Here is a 7956-nt window from a genome sequence, read left to right as displayed (position 1 = left end):
TTCTCGCTGAACTTTCCCACAAACAGCCAAAAAGAAAAAGCAAACTTTTACAAAAGTGAAAGCAGAGTTAAAGCATAAGAATCTTGCTTTAACCAGAGAAAAAGTAAAGTAAAACGACAAGAAAGCAAAAATTACAATTTTACAGATTGTCTCTTATCAGACAGAATATTACTGAGGCCACCATAAAGCTCCGGATGGAAATTGTCTAGCATGTCTTCATTAGCAATAGGGTCCACCTAATCTTCAGGCTGGGTGGCAGATGCTGAAGCCATAGATTCGTCATCCAGATCGAGAATCTTGAGGACTTTCTTTTTCAAGTCTTCTTTAGAAGATGATGATCCTGGCTGGTCTATCAACAGTTGTAACCTTTGGGAAACACTCAGATTAGGAGAAGTGACCAAAGGCTGAGCAGCAGCAGAGTCGGGGGATGGGATAAGAGCTGGGACGATCTTGGTGGGAGCCAGGTGATCCCTAGTGAATTTATCCCACCATCTGATTAAGATACTTCGGACTAAATTTGCAATATAAGTCCATTCCTCATCAACATCCTCCGAAATAACATATTCGCATTTTAATATCCATGGTAGTTCATACATTATCATGAACCACATAAATAAGGTCCTTTGATCATGATGGTTTTTATTCCATTTGCAAAATTTCATTTGAAAAGATTCCTTAATTTCAGGAGGAAGGTATTCCAAAGTAGGACCCCAAATCAGAAAGAAGCTCTTGAACCAATTAGGGAGTTCTTTCAGAGCTCTAAGCTTAAATTGGATAAACCAAGTATGAGAATAATTTTGATTTTGGAAACATAAAACATATTCCCATGTCTTTTTATAATCCCAGAAATTATAGGAATATGGCCTAATTTCAGGATGGATAAATCTTTTGGCCCTTTCAAGGCTAGAGGCCCATTCTTCCAAGAAAATGACATTTAGGATTTGGATTTTGGAGAATGCTATGGTGTTGGCATTTTCACCTCTATGACGATGAACGATATTAACATACTTAGTTTCAATTAAAAGAGTTTCATAGAAAATATGAGGCTTATTCAAGGGAGGAAGATTATCCCCTAAATATTTTTCAGCCTGAAAATTTGGGTGTTTATCTAGATCATTCATTTCAATGATTGCTACAGACATATTCATATATTCACGGAATGGATTTTCAGCAATCTGCTTCTCCTTACCCTTATTAAATGGAGAAGAAGACATCAGTGGCTTTGGATAATTAGGGGATGACTTGGTAAGAGCAGAAGAGCCCTTACTTGGAGTCATCTGTTTGGAACTTCTGGTTCGCACCTTGCAAAAATTCTCGAGTTAAAAAGTCCGGGAGTGTGTTAGTTTCACCTTTAATAAATTCAATATCAAAATCGAAAGCAGAAAGAATTCCTTGCCATCTTGCAAAAAATTCTTTAGATGCTAGGTTTTTAACATCCTTGAACAAAATGTCTTTGGCCGCCTTGCAATCTACTCTTATCAAAAATTTCGTGTTTAAAAGATCACTTTCAAATTTAGAGACAGCATGGACAATGGCTAACATTTCTTTCTTAACAGTGGAATAATTCTTTTGAGCTGGTTTCCAAACTCCAGAGGTGAACCTAACTAATTGTTCCGAGTTATCAACCCTCTGTTTTAAGATTCCCCCATGCCCTATTTCTGAATCATCGGTTTCTACGATTTTAAAGGCTTCAAGGTTGGCTAAAGCTAACCAAGGAAGTTCTTTAACTTTAACTGTCAATCTCCTAACAGCCTTAGTGTGTTCATCAGACCAAGAAACCAAGTTCTTTTTCAACCTTTGATATAATAATTTTGAGTCCTAAGCTAAATCTTTATAAAAATCCTTTATGTAACTAAGACTTCCTAAGAATCTTTGTAACTGTTGCTTGTCCCTAATTTTATCAGGGAACTTATCAGCAAAGGATATTGCTCTATCAATCGGAACTATTAGTCCCTTATTAATATTATGTCTCAAAAAGTGAACTTTTGAGGAAAATAGTTCCATTTTCTTTGCCAATACCACTAATCCTGCATGTTTCACAACTTTCAAGAAAATATTCAAATGTTTAAAGTGATGTTCCAAAGAATTAGAATAGACTAAAACATCATCAATATAAACAATGGTGAAAGCAGTGTAAGGATTAAATATATCATTCATAATCTTTTGAAATTCAGAAGGGGCATTTTTCAATCCAAAAGGTAGAACGTTCCATTCGTAATGTCCAAAAGAGACATTAAAAGCTGTTTTGTACCTGTCGTTTTCGGTGATCTGGATTTGCCAATATCCCGATTTCATGTCAAATTTAGAAGAGATAACTGCCTTATTTAGTCGGTCCAAAAGATCTTTCTTATTAGGTATTGGATATCTAACCCATTTTAAGGCTTTCTTTAGAGGTTTGTAATTTATCACCAATATGGGTACTCCTCTTTCTAATTCAGCTGCATTTTCAACATAAAAAGCATAACAGCTCCAAGGAGATGAGCTTTTCCTGATTAACTTCTTATTTAATAAATCTTGTATTTCAGATTTACAAATTTCCATTAGCCTAGCGTTCATTTGAATTGGCCTGGCTTTGGTTGGGATTTTCTTTTCATCAAAATCAGGCTCATAGGGTAATTCAATTATGTGCCTCTTTTTGTTCCAAAAGGGATTGGGTATTTCAGCACAAACTTGGCTTTCGAACATCTTTTGGATTTCATCAATTTTTTATTTTATCCTGCTATTTTGCAGCTGCTCTTCTATTCTCTTATGCTGCATTTATTCTTTCAAATGGTATAGATAGTTTTCCTTCCTTATTATTTTTTCTTGGATTTCATTAAAATACTTATGCTTTGGTGGTTGAGAAAACTTAAAGATTATAGGTTGACCTTCTACCTCAGTTCTAATTCCTTCTTCAGAGACAGAAAAAGGGTAAAGCATATTAATGAATGGTGTTTCTAATATAAGAGACTGGTTTAAACCTTTCACCAGAACAAAAGGAGTTTCAAAACAAATACCCTGATTGAGCATAGTAGCGTTAGATAATTTAAATTGAATTCCCATTTTTTGGCTATTAATGACTGTATGTAGAACCTGGGTAGTCTTCTTGAAATACCTAGTGGGTACCACTCCCTCATTTATACAGTTAAGATCGGCCCCTATATCTATTAGCCCTTCAACTGTAAATTTATAGGTTCTATCAACTACAACAATTATCATCATATACCATTTCTGAGCTATCACTCTATCTATGCTATTGACGAATTTCATGGTACTAATCTGTTCTTCTTGTAGGGATTCTTTCACAGATTCTATTTTCTCTTGAAATTCTTCCATTAGATTTTCAAATTCTAATTGCTCCGATTTTTCCTTTGTATCTTTTTCCGAAAATGGGCGATTGAGTTCTAGAATTCTAATCTTATTTTTTTTAACTCTCTAAGTTCTTCTTTCACATCATGAACTTCGCACTGAAGATCATTGAGAGTAGGTTCTTTCTTGTGAATTTTATTATTCATCCTGTTCACTATAGTTTTAAAGCTATAGTTTTCAACTGGTTGTCTCACATTAGTTGTAGCTGGCTGCACCAAATTAAAAAAGTGTCATCTTATTGTAAAGGTTTTCCTCAGAGGTAAACTCTGAGCCCACAAACAACGGCAGAAGGTATGAATCCATCGACGTAGAAAGTAAAGACGATTGTGTACAACAACAACCGCCGTTTTTGCTCTATAATAAACACGACCAAGTTTTCGTATTCGGAGCCGTATAATTTCAAAAAAATCCACGTCGGTATATTACAAAATGCCGCCGTATTAAATAAATGTACAACGACGGTAAAGATAAATTTATCGACTTATTTTTTGTAGCGTACTACGACGGTATCTATAACTCTAACCATGTTGGTTTGTTCAATTAACGCCGTATAATAAAATTTACCACGTCGTGAAGTTAAAATTACCGTCTTATTCATTCACTTTATACGTCTAACCTTATATCTAAACCGTCGTCTTAATATTAATTTTTTTTACTATTTATTTCTTGGATTTTGGTATCCTACGACGGTAGATCAACTTAATGACAAGAATTGAGAATAACCACGACGGTTTATATAGAAAACCGTCGATAGAATCAGATTTTTCTGAGATCCCAAGAGATACGAAATCTTACCAGAGGGAACTCTGTTCCTCATCATAATCGGATCACCAATGTGAGAGAAAGACAATTTTTTGGAAGTTGATGATGTGTGTGTGCTTGTGTCTTTGAGATACACAAACACACACACACACATCAACATCCAAACAATTGCCTCTAAAATTTGACGACGACAGCCACAGATTTGCATTCAGAGAGACAAGTTTTTGGAAGTTGATGATGTGTGTGTGTTTGTGTTTTTGAGATACACAAACGCACACACACATCCACATCCAAACAATTGCCTCTAAAATTTGACAACGGCAGCCACAGATTTGCATTCAGAGAGACAATTTTTTGGAAGTTGATGATGTGTGTGTGTTTGTGTCTTTCAGATACACAAACGAACACACACATCAACATCCAAACAATTGCCTCCTAAGAGGTGAGACAGAGCCAAGGGCAAGAAGAAGTTGGAACTCTAATTGAAAACTGAAACTGAAAGAACGCGAGAAAAAAACTCAATTTATAAAATAATATTCACATCAACATCGGTTATATTACACTAACCAACGTGTAACAACAGAAATCTACGTCGGTTATTAAAACACGGAAGATGTATAAAACATACGTGGTTAAGACAAACAACGTCAGTCATTAAACTAAAGGCAACGAGGTATAGACAAACAATGTCGGTTCCACATAAACAAACGACGTGGTAACTTGTAACATCACTTCTTCAAAAGTAAACTTTTGGCATGTAGCGTCCAACTAACCACGTCGTTTTCAGAATACAAAACGTCAAATGGCTTTATTACTAACCACGTCGGTTGATGTTATTTTATTGTCGTGGTAAGTACATACTAGGGCGGTTTTTATCACTACTGTCATTGTATTTATCTTTGGGACACTATATAAACTTTTTCGTCACCTGACCTAAACTTTTACGTTCTCTCTAAAATTTTCAGTTTTCTCTTAGTTTCCCTCTCATTTTCGAAAAGCTGCGTTTCTAATTCTCAGTTTCCCTCTCTTTTACGTTCTTCATCGTCTTCGTCTCCAAAATTTGATTCCGAAGAAAACTTTCTTTGCAAGCCAAAGGTATTTTCTCACTCTGTTTTTTTTTCTTCAGTTTCCCAATCATTTGAAGTTTTTTTTTTTTTTTTAAATTTAAAGAACTAGTCCCACTGATGTTTGAAACAAGACTCAGGTTTGAAAAGGCCAAATCTTTCACTGTTCCCACTCACAGGTCATGTGAGGACGACGGGTTTTTCTCATATTTGACGTTTTTGTTGACACACCACGACGGTAATTAAATTCGTGCTATTTCAATAGAACGGCTGTTCATAATAACCGACGTGGTGTGTTAATAAACAAGACGTTTGGAAGAGAAAAACCGTCGTTTGATTTGAAACGAACGTGGGAGAGAGAAAACTGGGCGGTTTTATTTATTTATGAACTTATAATACGATGACGGTTTTATTTAATTACCGTCGTTTAAAGTTAATGACCCCGACGTATTAGTACATCCATGTTTCTATAGATTAGCACGACGGTTTTTTTTTTTTGAAGTCGTTTGAACTTTCATTTTACGTCTGGATTTTACCTAACCGTCGTTGTTTTTCTTGCAGTTTGTATTTCTCTCTAAACATGGTTTCGAAATCTCAAAGTAAGAAGGCTCAAGCGTCGAAAGGTCAAAGCAACACTACTACATTTTACTATTTATGCGACGAAAGAAAATTCGTCGCGCAAAATACACTCCAGAGACGGAAACACAAATTCGTCTCGCAAACAGACGAAAACATGCGCGATGAAACTTTTGGTCACGCAAAGAAACTTAGCATGACAAAAAAATGAGTCGTCACGCAAAGTGGGGAAGAAAAACCCGGGTTTATTTTTTTTTTTGGCGCCAAACATTTGCGCGACGATATTGATCGTTGCAAAAGATATCCTGGCGCGATGGTTTCGAATTTCGTCGCGTAAAGGTGGATAGAAAAACATGCGATATCTTTTTTTTGGTGCCAAATACTTGCGCGACAGAAATACAATTCGTTGCATAACATTTGATGTCGGCACGTTCTTGTGCGACGAAAATTTGCGTATGCGCGACGCTGTTTAGATTTTGCAAGACGAATCGGAAATTTCGTCGCGCAAAAGCCCGATGTTGACAAGTGCGTGACGATAGTTTGCGCGAAAAAAAGTTATTTTATTCCATTGCAAAGGCAGAATGCAAAAAAAATTTGGAACCTATCTCTGTCTGTGATGCTGCCTCTGCTGGGAATTCAATACCCTCGTTGGGTAAGTATTATTTGTCATTTGTTTGAAAGTATTAATGTAAATTCATACTAACGCTATTAATTTTGTTCTCATTATAGATATTTGTAATTAGCGATTGTGGAGAACGATTGAGAATGTATTTTATTCATTTTGTATTAAATTAATTACATTATGTTGAACTTAGTTTGTTATATTTATATTTTTTGTTGTGAAATTATATTTATATTATGTTGTTAAATTGTGCGTGACGTAGCACAATGTGTTGTGATGTACGAAGTTAATTGAAATTAACTTCGTACTTTTATTATTATTTTTTAGTAACACTTAGTTTCCTGTTTGAGATTATTTGGATTTCGTGCATGGATGCGTAAAGTATGACTGCGGTCCAATTAATTCTTGAATTGTCCTATTATTTGGACAGTTTGGTAATGCATAGTATTTTCACGTAATCTACGGCTATAGGATTAGGTTTCGATTGTGGAGATTTCGGTGTCATCTTGGTACATTCTTGGGGTGGTACGTAGGTATTTATACCTATGCCCACCTCAAGAATTGTATCGAGATGCTGCCGAAATTCATCCACGTCGAAATCTAATCTCATGTAGCCGTAGGTTACGTGACACGACTATGCATTCCCGAATGGGATAGGGCCCTTACCGGAGGCATAAGGTGACATTATAACTTCGTATAAAGTTGTTGTGTTGTGATTGTGGTTTCAGGAATTATGAGCAGAAGGTGGATGCATAACCCGAATGGATGCGCAGATGAATACTTGGATGGAATCGAGGATTTTATTGAGTTTGCACGTAGACACAACCCGGGTGCAACTAGAATCCGTTGTCCTTGTAGGAGGTGTAACAACAAGTTGTGGGAGGCAATTGAAAATGTTGGATTTCATTTAGTAAGGAATGGAATGATTGAGGCATATAGCATTTGGAACCTTCATGGGGAACAATTAGACAATGCTTCGTCTTCAAATGCCACAAGGGTGGACAATGTTGAACCCATTGTGGATCCTAATGAACAAGTCATGGATATTATAAATGATGTTTTTCCATTTGCATTGACCAACATCAATCAGGAAGGGGAATATGACGTGTCTACCCCAATGGATAGTGCAGAGTTCGAACAATATGAACAACTGTTAAAAAATGCAAACCAAAAGTTATACCCGGGGTGCGAGAGCTTTTTCGTTCTCACGGTCATTGTGGAGCTAATGCACGGAAAAATAAAGTATCGTATGTCGAACCTGTGTTTCGATTACTTTTTAGGGGTTTTCAAGAGATTGCTTCCAATGGACAATTGTTTGCCAAAAGACCATAGACACGCACAAAAGGTGTTGAATGGTATTAGATTGGGTTATGAAAAAATTCATGCTTGCAAAAACAATTGCATTTTATTCTACAAAGAGTATGAAACATTGGATACATGCCATATATGCAAAGAGTCGAGGTTCAAGATGACATCTCATAATAGAACGACTAAGATTCCACAAAAAGTCATGCGTTATCTGCCCCTGAAACCTAGGCTACAGCGATTGTATATGTCGACTCATACTGCCACAGACATGAGATG

Source organism: Prunus dulcis, unplaced genomic scaffold, assembly GCF_902201215.1.
Source record: "Prunus dulcis unplaced genomic scaffold, ALMONDv2, whole genome shotgun sequence".
Classification (NCBI taxonomy): Eukaryota; Viridiplantae; Streptophyta; class Magnoliopsida; order Rosales; family Rosaceae; genus Prunus; species Prunus dulcis.
Note: the sequence above shows the minus strand (reverse complement) of the source record.